At 45.1% G+C, this 13,257-nt stretch overlaps 1 long non-coding RNA gene and 1 pseudogene across 1 annotated transcript; both read right to left on the bottom strand.

The window, feature by feature from the left end:
- Positions 1 to 2,624: 2,624 nt before the first annotated feature.
- On the bottom strand, positions 2,625 to 7,115 carry LOC139024196 (uncharacterized). Its single transcript, XR_011475488.1, has 2 exons — positions 7,006 to 7,115; positions 2,625 to 6,888 (listed from the first exon to the last, which is right to left on the bottom strand). It is a non-coding gene; the product is annotated as an uncharacterized lncRNA (long non-coding RNA).
- Positions 7,116 to 7,229: 114 nt separating this feature from the next.
- LOC112069964 (dnaJ homolog subfamily C member 5-like) lies at positions 7,230 to 12,450 on the bottom strand (annotated as a pseudogene).
- Positions 12,451 to 13,257: the final 807 nt, after the last annotated feature.

Raw genomic sequence — 13,257 nt, 5'->3', positions numbered from 1 at the left:
GGGTTTAGCTCATGGGCTTTATTAAGAACTAGATCCAACTGGTTTAGCTCATGGGGCCTTATTATAACTAGATCAAACTGGTTTGCTCATGGGCCTTTATTAGAACTAGATCCAACTGGTTTAGCTCATGGGGCCTTTATTAGAACTAGATCCAACTGGTTTAGCTCATGGGCCTTTATTATAAACTAGATCAAACTGGTTTAGCTCATGGGGCCTTTATTAGAACTAGATCCAACTGGTTTAGCTCATGGGGCCTTTAATAGAACTAGATCAAACTGGTTTAGCTCATGGGGCCTTTATTAGAACTAGATCAATGGTTTAGCTCATGGGGCCTTTATTAGAACTAGATCAATGGTTTAGCTATGTGGATAGGGGGGTGGTGCTCCCTCTGCTGTTTCCTGAAGTCCACGATCAGCTCCGTTTTGTTGACGTTGAGGTTATTTTCCTGGCACCACTCCGCCAGGGCCCTCACCTCCTCCCTGTAGGCTGTCTGGTCCCTGTTGGTAATCAGGCTTACTACCGTTGTGTCGTCTGCAAACTTGGGGATTGAGTTGGAGGCGAGCATGGAAGTACAGGAGGGGTCTGAGCATGCACCCTTGTGGGGCCCCAGTGTTGAGGATCAGCGAAGTAGAGGTGTTGTTTCCTACCTTCACCACCTGGGGGCGGCCCGTCAGGAAGTCCGGGATCCAGTCGCACAGAGCGGGGTTCATATCCAGGTCCCAGAGCTTAATGTTGAGCTTGAAGGGTACTATGGTGTTGAATGCTGAGCTATACTCAATAAATATTCCTCCAGATGGGTTAGGGCAGTGTGCAGTGTGATGGCGATGGCATCGTCTGTGGAGCTATTTGGGCGGTATGCAAATTGAAGGGGGTCTAGGGTGTCAGGTAAGGTGTAGGTGATATGGTCCTTAACTAGCCTCTCAAAGCACTTCATGATGACAGAGTGCTACAGGGCGATAGTCAGTTCAGTTACCTTTGCTTTCTTGGGTACAGGAACAATGGTGGACATCTTGAAGCAGACTGGGATCGGGAGAGATTGAATATATCCGTAAACAATCCAGCCAGCTGYTCTGCACATGTTTTCTGTGGGCTTCTTCAGTTTGTTTATGGCAACACATAAATTCAGCAAAAAAAAGAAACGTCCCTTTTGCAGGACCCTGTCTTTCAAAGATAATTCGTAAAAATCCAAATATTTTCACAGATCTTCATTGTAAAGGGTTTTAACACTGTTTCCCAATTAATGAACATGCACCTGTGGAACGGTCGTTAAGACACTAACAGCTTACAGACGGTAGGCAATTAAGGTCACAGTTATGAAAATTTAGGACACTAAAGAGGCCTTTCTGCTGACTCTGAAAAACACCAAAAGAAAGATGCCCAGGGTCCCTGCTCATCTGCGTGAATGTGCCTTAGGCATGCTGCAAGGAGGCATGAGGACTGCAGATGTGGCCAGGGCAATAAATTGCAATGTCCGTACTGTGAGATGCCTAAGACAGCGCTACAGGTAGACAGGACGGACAGCTGATCATTCTCGCAGRGGCAGACTGAACATCACACCTGCGGGACAGGTACAGGATGGCAACAACAACTGCCCGAGTTACACCAGGAACGCACAATCCCTCCATCAGTGCTCAGACAGTCCGCAATAGGCTGAGAGAGGCTGGACTGAGGGCTTGTAGGCCTGTTGTAAGGCAGGTCCTCACCAGACATCACAGGCAACAACATCGTCTATGGGCACAAACCCACCGTCGCTGGACCAGACAGGACTGGCAAAAAGTGCTCTTCACTGACGAGTCGTGGTTTTGTCTCACCAGGGGTAATGGTCAGATTTGCGTTTATCGTCGAAGGAATGATCGTTACACCGAGGCCTGTACTCTGGAGCGGGATCGATTTGGAGGTGGAGGGTCCGTCATTGTCTGGGGCGGTGTGTCACAGCATCATCAGACTGAGCTTGTTGTCATTACAGGCAATCTCAAAGCTGTGTGTTACAGGGAAGACATCCTCCTCTCTCATGTGGTACCCTTCCTGCAGGCTCATCCTGACATGACCCTCCAGCATGACAATGCCACCAGCTATACTGCTCGTTCTGTGCGTGATTTCCTGCAAGACAGGAATGTCAGTATTCTGCCATGACCAGCGAAGAGCCCGGATCTCCCATTGAGCACGTCTGGGATCTGTTGGATCGGAGGGTGAGGGCTAGGGCCATTCCCCCAAAAAATGTCCGGGAACTTGCAGGTGCCTTGGTGGAAGAATGGGGTAACATCTCACAGCAAGAACTGGCAAACCTGGTGCATTCCATGAGGAGGAGATGCACTGTAGTATTTAATGCAGCTGGTGGCCACACCAGATACTGACTGTTACTTTTGATTTTGCCCTCCCCCCCCTTTGTTCACAGACACATTATTCAATTTCTGATAGTCACATGTCTGTGGAACTTGTTCAGTTTATGTCTCAGTTGTTGAATCTTGTTATGTTCATACACTACAAATATTTACACGTGAAGTTTACTGAAAATAAAAACACAGTTGACAGTGAGAGAACGTTTCATTGTTTCTTTTTGCCGAGTTTACAATACAGAATGCGTAGACATCATTTACTTTCTAAAAAAGGAGTCACAAATGAGACTTGTTTAAGCATCGGAAACATTTATTTTACAACAGCACATCAGATGAATGACACCCGACTTCTCTTTCAGACAGTAGATGACCATGCTAAAACATACATCCTATCTTCTATTTACTTCCACTTGTATGTACAGGAGAACTCAACCATTCATTCAAGTGACCACACACACACACACACACACCTAGTTTACATACCATTTAAGCTATATATTCATTTATTTAAAAAGATACAAAATAAAATAATGCTTCATTATTATCTTACCGCTATATATTTGCACTAACATTTCTTGTTGGTTTTTTAAAAGTTTCTAACACAATGTTGTTTCTTGATCCGGTKGAACTGCGTTTTGTATACACATTGCATTCTCTCCGACACGTTGCGTGTATTTCGACACCTCAAAAGAGGAGAAAGAAACAACAGCAAGGATTTGTGGGTAACAGAAATGGCATTTTCATTTGTCAATGTCTTCGTGTTAACAGATATTCTGATAATACAACCAATTAAATCAAAACGAGTGAGTAGTAGGGGCAGGACAATTAACTACAAACAATTAAAAATGTTTGACTTGATAATTTGAAACTTTCTTAGAAAGAAAAGGAGGGAATATAAAAGGAAGATGCTCTGACGGATTTTGCTCTTTCTTACACTGGAGCTCAACAAAATGGAGGCTGGTCCCAGACCTGTTTGTGCTCTTGCCAACCCCATTAATGTCCTTGTCAAGCCGAGTGCCAATGAGTGACAAGGAGTTGGTATGATAGCACGAACAGACTGGCAACTCAGGTTAGGACAAAATGACAAGTGGATAAAATTTTAGATTGACACTGAAAAAGTCTGGAGTATAACACAGCCTGCTAACATGATGTAAAACAAGATCTAACAACAATATATATATATATATAACATCTAAAAACACAAAAATGAGATTCATGGAACGCATTACATCACACATACAACCACCATGCTGCTCAAAGATGATTGGCTAGCGAGTCTGAGTGACTACTGAGGGTGTTGGAACACCTAGAACCTGATGATGCTTCCTTGTAGTAAACTGGTCTTTTAGGATGTATTCCAAATGGAACCCTATTCCCTATATAGTGCACTACTTTTGATCAGGTCCCATAGGTAGGGCTCTGGTTTAAAAAAAACAAGTGTGCCCTACATAGGGAGATCCAGCCATACTCTCATATTCAGTCTGACTAAATACACAGATGTAGCCAACAGGCATAACCACCACTTTTGGATATATAAAATGTTATTCTCTTATCCGACAACATAAATAAGAAACAATACAATCTATTGGCGAAACAAAACAAAAAAGAAAGAAATCTACATTTTTTTTTGTTGCAAAACTCAAATATACACAACTTAATAAAATCGAAACCTATACATTTCTCATTACTCCCTCAAAGACAAATCTTAAAACCAAGAGTTGAATAGATTGGTGGTAATAGGTATAGAGGGAGACGTTCTGAGCACTTTTACCCACTAACACTGAACTCTGAGCTCCTAGCACAAGCTTTCATACACACGTACGCAGTATTACGCACACACAGAGCTGCTAAGAGACCAGGTTACATTATGTTAGTAAATCCTTCAGAACTCAAATTAATGTCAAGTTTCAGTAAGGGACAAACAACACTGGATTGGACAGAGAAGAGGAGGAGGGTAGGTAACACAAAGGGTAGTAGTAGTATTGGAGAGAACACAACAGAGAGCAAGAGGACAACGATGATGAAGAAGAGGAGAAAGTGGAGGAAGAGGGAAAACATCCACATGATGACACTGAATTAAATAGAGATATATTTATTTTTAAAAATGTATGGAAATCATTCTGGCTTATTAAAAAGACACTGAGTCCATATTATAGGGCAGGGATCTTCAACTAGATTCAGACGCGGGCAGATTTTATTTTCTTGAGCGGATGGTCAGGGTGCCAGAACATAATTACAAATTATTTGTACAGATATAATAATTGACTATAAAACATAATTATTTCTAAACCTGGGTTACATTTGTATTACGATCACATGTCAACCGCCAGTTGGGGGGAACCCTGCTATACCGTATCCACGGTAACAGTCTAGGTAGGTCTAGGTGTAATCAGTGTCAGAACCCTGCTATACCGTTTCCATGGTAACAGTCTAGTGGACTAGGTGTAATCAGTGTCAGAACCCTGCTATACTGTATCCACGGTAACAGTCTAGGTAGTTCTAGGTGTAATCAGTGTCAAAACCCTGCTATACTGTATCCATGGTAATAGTCTAGGTAGGTCTAGGTGCAATCAGTGTTTCAGAACCCTGCTATACTGTATCCATGGTAACAGTCTAGGTAGGTCTAGGTTGCAATCAGTGTCAGAACCCTGCTATACTGTATCCATGGTAATAGTCTAGGTAGGTCTAGGTGCAATCAGTGTTTACCCTTCATTAAAACAAACACACATCTTTCATAGTGTGGTACCCTGCTCCCTTTCTATCTAGTCACATGCTTCTCATATTTCACTCGTCTTACAGGAACTACGATCAAAACTCCTAGGAACAAACGCAACAAAGGAAAACAAAAATCTGTAAGCAGCGCAAGTGTTTAGTCCATAAAGCAGAATACCATGTGCCTTGATCAGTACATGGTTAGGGAGGCAATGGTTGACACGGTCTACAGTACACAACGATAAACTAAATCAACGTTCTTTTATGGGTTTGTGTGTGTTTCCGTATAAAAAGATAAACCTGTTGACATGGTAGCTGTGGACCTACAGACCGTGACAAGTCTCAACACAGATATCTCGTTGCTGCCCGAGGAGGGGGACAGTGTCACAACATCAACAGCAGTCAAATCATGGTCCAAACAGAATGGTAGAACATGGCTCAGAACTCAGGAACAACATCAGGTTCCACTTCTCTAAATTTAAAGTGAAGTTGCTCAAGCCACTGATGGACAGGTGATCCAGTGGTAATGAAATGTGACTGTTAGTTATGGTATCTACACAGTCTAAACTCATGCAATATATATATATATATATACTTAACAAAAAATATAAAACGCAACATGTAAAGTGTTGGTCCCATGTTTCATGAGCTGAAATAAAAGATCACAAGACATTTTCCATACGCACAAAAAAAAGCTTATTTCTCTCAAATTTTGTGTACAAATGTGTTTACATCCCTGTTTAGTGAGCATTTCTCCTTTGCCAAGATAATCCATCTACCTGACAGGTGTGGCATATCAAGAAGCTGATTAAACAGCATGATCATTACACAGGTGCACCTTGTGCTGGAGACAATAGAAGTCCACTCTAAAAAATATGCAGTTTTGTCAAACAACACAATGCCACAGATGTCTCAAGTTGAAGGAGCGTGCAATTGGCATGCTGAATGTTTACCAGAGCTGTTGCCAGATAATTGAATGTTAATTTCTCTACCATAAGCCGCCTACGTTGTTTTAGAGAATTTGGTAGTACGTCGAACCGGCCTCACAACCACAGAGTGCCCCATGGGGTTATGGGATGGCCAGGTATAAGCTACGGACAACGAACACAATTGCATTTTATCGATGCCAACAGTCACATTTGAATGTAGAGAAATACTGTGACAAGCTCCTGGGGCATCTGTGACCAACAGATGCATATCTGTATTCCCAGTCATGTGAAATCCATAGATTTAGGGCCGAATGAATTTATTTCAATTGACTGATTTCATCATATGAACTGTAACTCTGTAAAATCTTTGAAACTGTTACATGTTACGTTTATATTTTTGTTCAGTATAAACACACACACACACACACACACACACACACACACACACACACACGTGGAAGCCAACGTAATGTCCATTAATGTATATAATGTATGTCCAGGTGGCCCTACACTCCTCTCCCCACTGAGAATGACCTAGTTAATGTCCAAGCTCAGGAAACACTATCAGAGCATGATGACATAAGATTCCCCCTCTCTGGTGGATAGAGAGGAGACGGAGAGGGCCGGTGGCTGGGGAGGAGACGGAGAGGGCCGGTGGCTGGGGAGGAGACGGAGAGGGCCGGTGGGCTGGGGAGGAGACGGAGAGGCAGTGGATAGAGGAGAACGGGAGAGCCAGTGGATACAGGAGACGGCGAGGCCAGTGGATAGAGGAGACGGAGAGACCCGGTGGATAGAGGAGACGGAGAGGCCAGTGGCTGGGAGGAGACGGAGAGGCCAGTGGATAGGGAGCGGCCCGTGGCTGGGGAGGAGACGGAGGGGCCAGTGGATAGAGGAGACGGAGAGCCCGGTGGCTGGGAGGAGAGACGGGTAGAGGGACGGAGCGACCGTGGATAGAGGAGACGGAGAGGCCGCGTGGATAGAGGAGACGAGAGGCCCAGTGGATAGAGGAGACGGAGAGGCCGGTGGACTGGGAGGAGACGGAGAGGCCAGTGGATAGAGGAGACGAGAGGCCAGTGGATAGAGGAGCTGAGAGGACAGTGGTAGAGGAGACGGAGAGGCCAGTGGATAGAGGAGACGGAGAGGCAGGGATAAGGAGACGGAGAGGCAGTGATAGAGGAGACGGAGAGGCCAGTGGATAGAGGTGATGGGGGAATTATGCTTGTGTTTGTCAGAGTGAAATGGGTTTTGATGATAATATCAGGCTAATATTTCAAGTGGCAGCCAAAGAAACCTTCTCTCGGGCAACACCGAGTCTTGAAGGGCGTGGGGTGTAGGGGTGTTTAGTTGTATCCGGTGTCGGTCCGGTAGCTGGAGTGGCTGTCTGACGTCAGCCTGTGGACTCTGTTCCGGATGGCTGCACCATGATGGGGTCACCACCAACGTCTGGGGGGGGGGGGGGACAACACACACACACGTTACAAATTAAATAAACTGTACGTGTGACGGCAGGCAGCTTTAACCCGAATGACCACCCCATAGGTTGCAGAGGACGGACCAGAGTTAATCTCTTCTAAAATACAGTTCCTTGCCTCCCTGGGATCGACTGGCCTCTATCAGTCTTTCCTTCGTTCAACCAAGTGAAAATCCACTCTACTTCAAGACTAGTCCAGTCAAAAATGTCACATTTTTGACTGGACTAGGTCTTGAAGTAGAGTGGATTTTCACTTGGTTGAACGAAGGAAGACTGATAGAGGCAGTATATATTATATATATAATATATATATTCCACATTGAGTTTGGAATAATACTGTGAAAATGATAATGCCCTTTTAGTGTAAGTGCTGTTTGAAAAAGGCCTGAAATGTCAGCCTGTTTCTGCTGAGATGGAGATTTGGCCTGGCTGGTGACATCCCCAGTCGATAAATTAGATAGTGCCAACAGCTCTTCCCCACTCAGACACTCCCAGACAGTCCTGGCAAAAATTTTGCTTGAGAAATCGCTCTTTGCTAAGAAGCTATTTCTGATCACAGTAGGGTACTTCATTGGTACCCAGAAAGGATTTGATTTCAACAAAGCCTCAGTAACATTCTCTCCATCTCTAGTTCTATTGGTTGATGAAGCTCTCTCACCTCTAGTTCTATTGGTTGATGAAGCTCTCTCACCTCTAGTTCCATTGGTTGATGAAGCTCTCTTCATCCTAGTTCTATTGGTTGATGAAGCTCTCTCACCTCTAGTTCTATTGGTTGATGATGCTTCTCACCTCTATTCTATTGTTGATGAAGCTCTCTCCATCTCTAGTTCTATTGGTGATGAAGCTCTCTCACCTCTAGTTCTATTGGTTGATGAAGCTCTCTCACCTCTAGTTCTATTGGTTGATGAAGCTCTCTCCACTCTAGTTCTATTGGTTTGATGAAGCTCTCTCCATCTCTAGTTCTATTGGTTGATAATGCTCTCTCACCTCTAGTTCTATTGGTTGATGAAGCTCTCTCCATCTCTAGTTCTATTGGTTGATGAAGCTCTCTCCATCTCTAGTTCTATTGGTTGATAATGCTCTCTCACCTCTTAGTTCTATTGGTTGATGAAGCTCTCTCACCTCTAGTTCTATTGGTTGATTGAGTACACTCCTCACCTCTCTCGTCAGACTGCATCTGTGCCTCCAGGTCTTCAGGGGAGACGTAGAACTCTGGTTCCTGGTCCGCGGCGGCCGCGGTTTACACTTCCCACAGCAGCAGTTACAGCAGCAGCACAGACAGCAGCAGAAGTAGCAGCCAGTCGCCAAGGCACAGAAGATGAACAGGCCCTGTAGAGAGAGGAGACCGTCAGGGAGAGGGAAGAGACGAGACACAGAAGATGAACAGGCCCTGCAGAGAGAGAGAGACCGTCAGGGAGAGGGAAGGAGACGAGACACAGAAGATGAACAGGCCCTGCAGAGAGAAGGAGACCGTCAGGGAGAGGGAAGGAGACGAGACACACAAACTAATTACTATTTTATTGATCTTGAGGGGTGACATTTACTGGGACTCCATATATTACCTACATCTACTGGGGCTCATATATCTACCGCTACATTTACTGAGGACTCCATATATCTACCACTACATTTACAGGGGACTCCATATATCTACCACTACATTTACAGGGACTCCATATATCTACCACTACATTTACAGGGGACTCCATATATCTACCACTACATTTACGGGGACTCCATATATCTACCACTACATTTACGGGACTCCATATATCTACCACTACATTTACAGGGACTCCATATATCTACCACTACATTTACAGGGGACTCCATATATCTACCACTACATTACAGGGGACTCCATATCTACACACTTACTGGGATCCAAATATCTACACTTACATTTCGGGACTCCATTATAACTCCATACATTTACTGGGACTCCATATATTCCACCAGGAGGACGAGACGTTGTCTTACTCGGCCCCACCAGGAGGACGAGACGTTGTCTTACCTCGGCCACGAGGAGGACGAGACGTTGTCTTACCTCGGCCCACCAGGAGGACGAGACGTTGTCTTACCTCGGCCCCACCAGGAGGACGAGACGTTGTCTTACCTCGCCCACCAAGACGTGACACGGCCCACACGGAGGACGTTGTCTTACCTCGGCCCCACCAGGAGGACGAGACGTTGTCTTACCTCGGCCCCACCAGGGAGAGACGAGACGTTGTTTACCTCCGGCCCCACCAGGAGGACGAGACGTTGCTTACCTCGGCCCACCAGGAGAGGACGAGACGTTGTCTTACCCTGGCCCACCAGGAGGACGAGACGTTGTCTTACCTCGCCCACAGGAGGACGAGACGTTGTCTTACCCTGGCCCACGGAGAGGACGAGATGTTGTCTTACCTTGGCCCACCAGGAGGAGAGGACAAAGTAGGTGTTGACGTTCTCCTCTCCAAACTGCTCGGCCACGTACAGTCCCAGGGATCCGTACTTGTCATAGATGTTCCTCTTGGTACAGTCGTTCAGGATGGAGTGGGCGTTGTTGATTTCCTTAAACTTATCAGCAGCCTCGGGGTTGTCTGGGTTCTTGTCTGGGTGGAACTTCAGAGCCAGTTTCCTGATTGGACAGAGAACAGGAAGAGGTTTATGACTGGTGTGTGTGTCAAACATCCCCCCCATTCTATAGTTCTAGAACCCTCATGTAACGCCATCACGTCATCTCTATCACATACACTGAGTGTACAAAACATTAGGAACACCTTCCTAATATTGAGTTGCCTTCAGAGCAGCTTAAAATTCACTGGGGCATTGACTCTACAAGGTGTTGAAAGTGTTCCACAGGGATGCTGGCCCATGTTGACCCCAATGCTTCCCACAGTTGTGTCAAGTTGGCTGGATGTCCTTTGGGTGGTGGACTATTCTTGATATACACGGGAAACTGAGCGTGAAACTCAGCAGCGTTGCAGTTCTTTACACAAACCGGCACCTACGACCATACCTCGCTCATACCCCGTTCATACCCCGTTCAAAGGCACTTCAATCTTTTGTCTTGCCCATTTACCAGTGGTGAAAAAAGTACCCAATTGTCAAACTTGAGTAAAAGTAAAGATACCTTAATAGAAAATGACTCAAGTAAAAGCGAAAGTCACCCAGTAAAATACTACTTGAGTAAAAGTCTAAAAGTATTTGGTTTAAAATATACTTAAGTATCAAAAGTAAAAGTATAAATTGTTTCAAATTCCTTATATTAAGCAAAACCACATAGCACAATGTTCTTGCTTTTTTATTTTATTTAGGAATAGCCAGGGGCGCACTCAGACATAAATGACAAACGACGCATGTGTTTTATCGAGTCCACCAGATCAGAGGTCAGAGGGACAACCAGGGATGTTCTCTTGATAAGTGTGTGAATTAGACCATTTTCCTGTCCTGCTAAGCATTCAAAATGTAACGTGTACTTTTGTGTGTCAGGTAAAATGTATGGAGTAAAAAGTACATTGTTTTCCTTAGGAATGTAGTGAAGTAAAAGTAAAAGTTGCCAAAAATATAAATAGTAAAGTACAGAAACCCAAAGAAAAAGTCTGAAGTATTTTTACTTAAGTACTTTATACCACAGCCATTTACCCTTAAAATGGCACACATAGACAATCCTTGTCTCAAGGCTTACAAATCCTCCTTCAACCCATCTCCTCCCCTTCATCTACACTGATTGAAGTGGATTTAACAAGTGACATCAATACGGGATCATAGCTTTCACCTGGATTCACCTGGTCAGTCTTATGTCATGGAAAGAGCAGGTGTTCCTAATGTTTTGTACACTCAGTGTAGTTCAGCAACAGCAGCTCTCTGTTGACCTCTAGAGGATCTTGTCTCACAGTGGACTGTGTTAAAAAAGAAAAGTCCACATTCTCTAGGTTGTGTCCTGTGGCGCTGTGTAGCGTGCCTATAGGACTTCCCAGCTTCCTGATGTCCTCTGCGTGGCTACTGGTGCTGTGTAGTAACGGTGTGCTGTAATATGTGGTGTCCTGGTGTTAATTGTTACCTGTAGGACTTCCTGATGTCCTCTGGCATGGCTACTGGTGCTGTGTAGTAAGGTGTGCTGTAATATGTGGTGTCTGGTGTATATTGTTACCTGTAGGACTTCCTGATGTCCTCTGGCGTGGCTATGGTGCTGTGTAGTAAATGGTGTGCTGTATATAGTGGTGTCCTGGTGTATATTGTTTACCTGTAGGACTTCTTGATGTCCCTGCTGTGGCTACTGGTGCTGGTGTAGTAGGTGTGGTCTGACTAATATGTGGTGTCCTGGTGTATATTGTTACCTGTAGGACTTCTGATGTCCTCTGTCGTGGCTTCTTGTCGATCCAGGACCAGGTAGAGTTAAGGGTTGTCTACTAATAGTGTGTCGTGTCTGGTGTATATTGTTACTGTAGGACTTCTTGATGTCCTCTGCGTGGCTTCTTGTCGATCCGCCAGGACAGGTATGAGTATAGGTGTTGTCTCTAATGTGTGGTCGTAGTCTGGTGATTTGTTACCTGTAGGACTTCTCTGATGTCCTCCTGGCGTGGCTACTGGTGTGTGTAGTAACGGTGTGCTGTAATATGTGGTGTCCTGGTGTATATTGTTACCTGTAGGACTTCTGATGTCCCCTGCGTGGCTACTGGTGCTGTGTAGTAACGGTGTGCTGTAATATGTGGTGTCCTGGTTATATTGTTACCTATAGGACTTCCTGATGTCTCTGTCGTGGCTACTGGTGTGTGTAGTAACGGTGTGCTGTAATATAGTGGTGTCCTGGTGTATATTGTTACCTTAGGACTTCTGATGTCTCTGCGTGGCTACTGTGCTGTGTAGTAACGGTGTGGCTGTAATATGTGGTGTCCTGGTTATATTGTTACCTATAGGACTTCCTGATGTCTCCTGGCGTGGCTACTGGTGCTGTGTAGTAACGGTGTGCTGTAATATTTCGCTTGGTGCCTCGGTTATCGCGCACCAAGAGGGACATCAAGAGGTTCTACAGGGTACAGTTATCCAGGACAAGCATATTTTGAAGGCAAGCGGGACTGGAACGTTTTATACAATACAGTCAGGAGTAAGCCAGCCGCACGGATCGGGCCAGAGGCACATCAGGAGAATGTGCCTTATAGGTAACAGAGTATCAGCCGGAAGCCACATTATTACAGCACAGCCGGTTTACGTTACAAGAGCAGAGCACACAGTAGCCCGCACGGCCGGAGTACAGGTCAGGAAGTCGCTATAGGTAACATAGTATATAGCCAGGGACACAATTTATTCCGCCCCGTTTCACTTGAACGGACAGTTTAGCCACGACCAGGAGGGAATAGGGAAGTTTTTACGTTACAATATAACAGGGAACACATTTTAGTTAGATGGGCACACGGTTCTACAGCAGCGAGTAGCCCGACAGAGGGAATCAGGAAGGTTTCTATTAGGGTAGGAAATTTTTACACAGGACACAAATATTAAGGCAACCGGTTAGTAGACGGCACAGGAGCAGAGAGGAATCAGGAAGCTCTACAGGTAACAATATACAAGGAACCGGATATTACAGAGCAGGCACGTTACTGGGAAGCAAGCACCCAGATAGCCGCACGTCAGAGGACATCTGAGCGAAGTCCTACAGGTATAAAGATAACGGAGACGACACACTATTAGTAGACAACACAGTTAACTCTAGCCGTGGTCTGGGGATCGACAAGAAACGGCACGGAACAGGAGGACATCTAAGAAGTCTACAGGTAAAATATGACACCAGGGAGACGAACACTATTAGTGACAAACTTAACGTTAC

Source organism: Salvelinus sp. IW2-2015, unplaced genomic scaffold, assembly GCF_002910315.2.
Source record: "Salvelinus sp. IW2-2015 unplaced genomic scaffold, ASM291031v2 Un_scaffold1173, whole genome shotgun sequence".
In the NCBI taxonomy this organism is placed as follows: domain Eukaryota; kingdom Metazoa; phylum Chordata; class Actinopteri; order Salmoniformes; family Salmonidae; genus Salvelinus; species Salvelinus sp. IW2-2015.
This window is presented reverse-complemented; position numbering and strand designations above follow the sequence as displayed.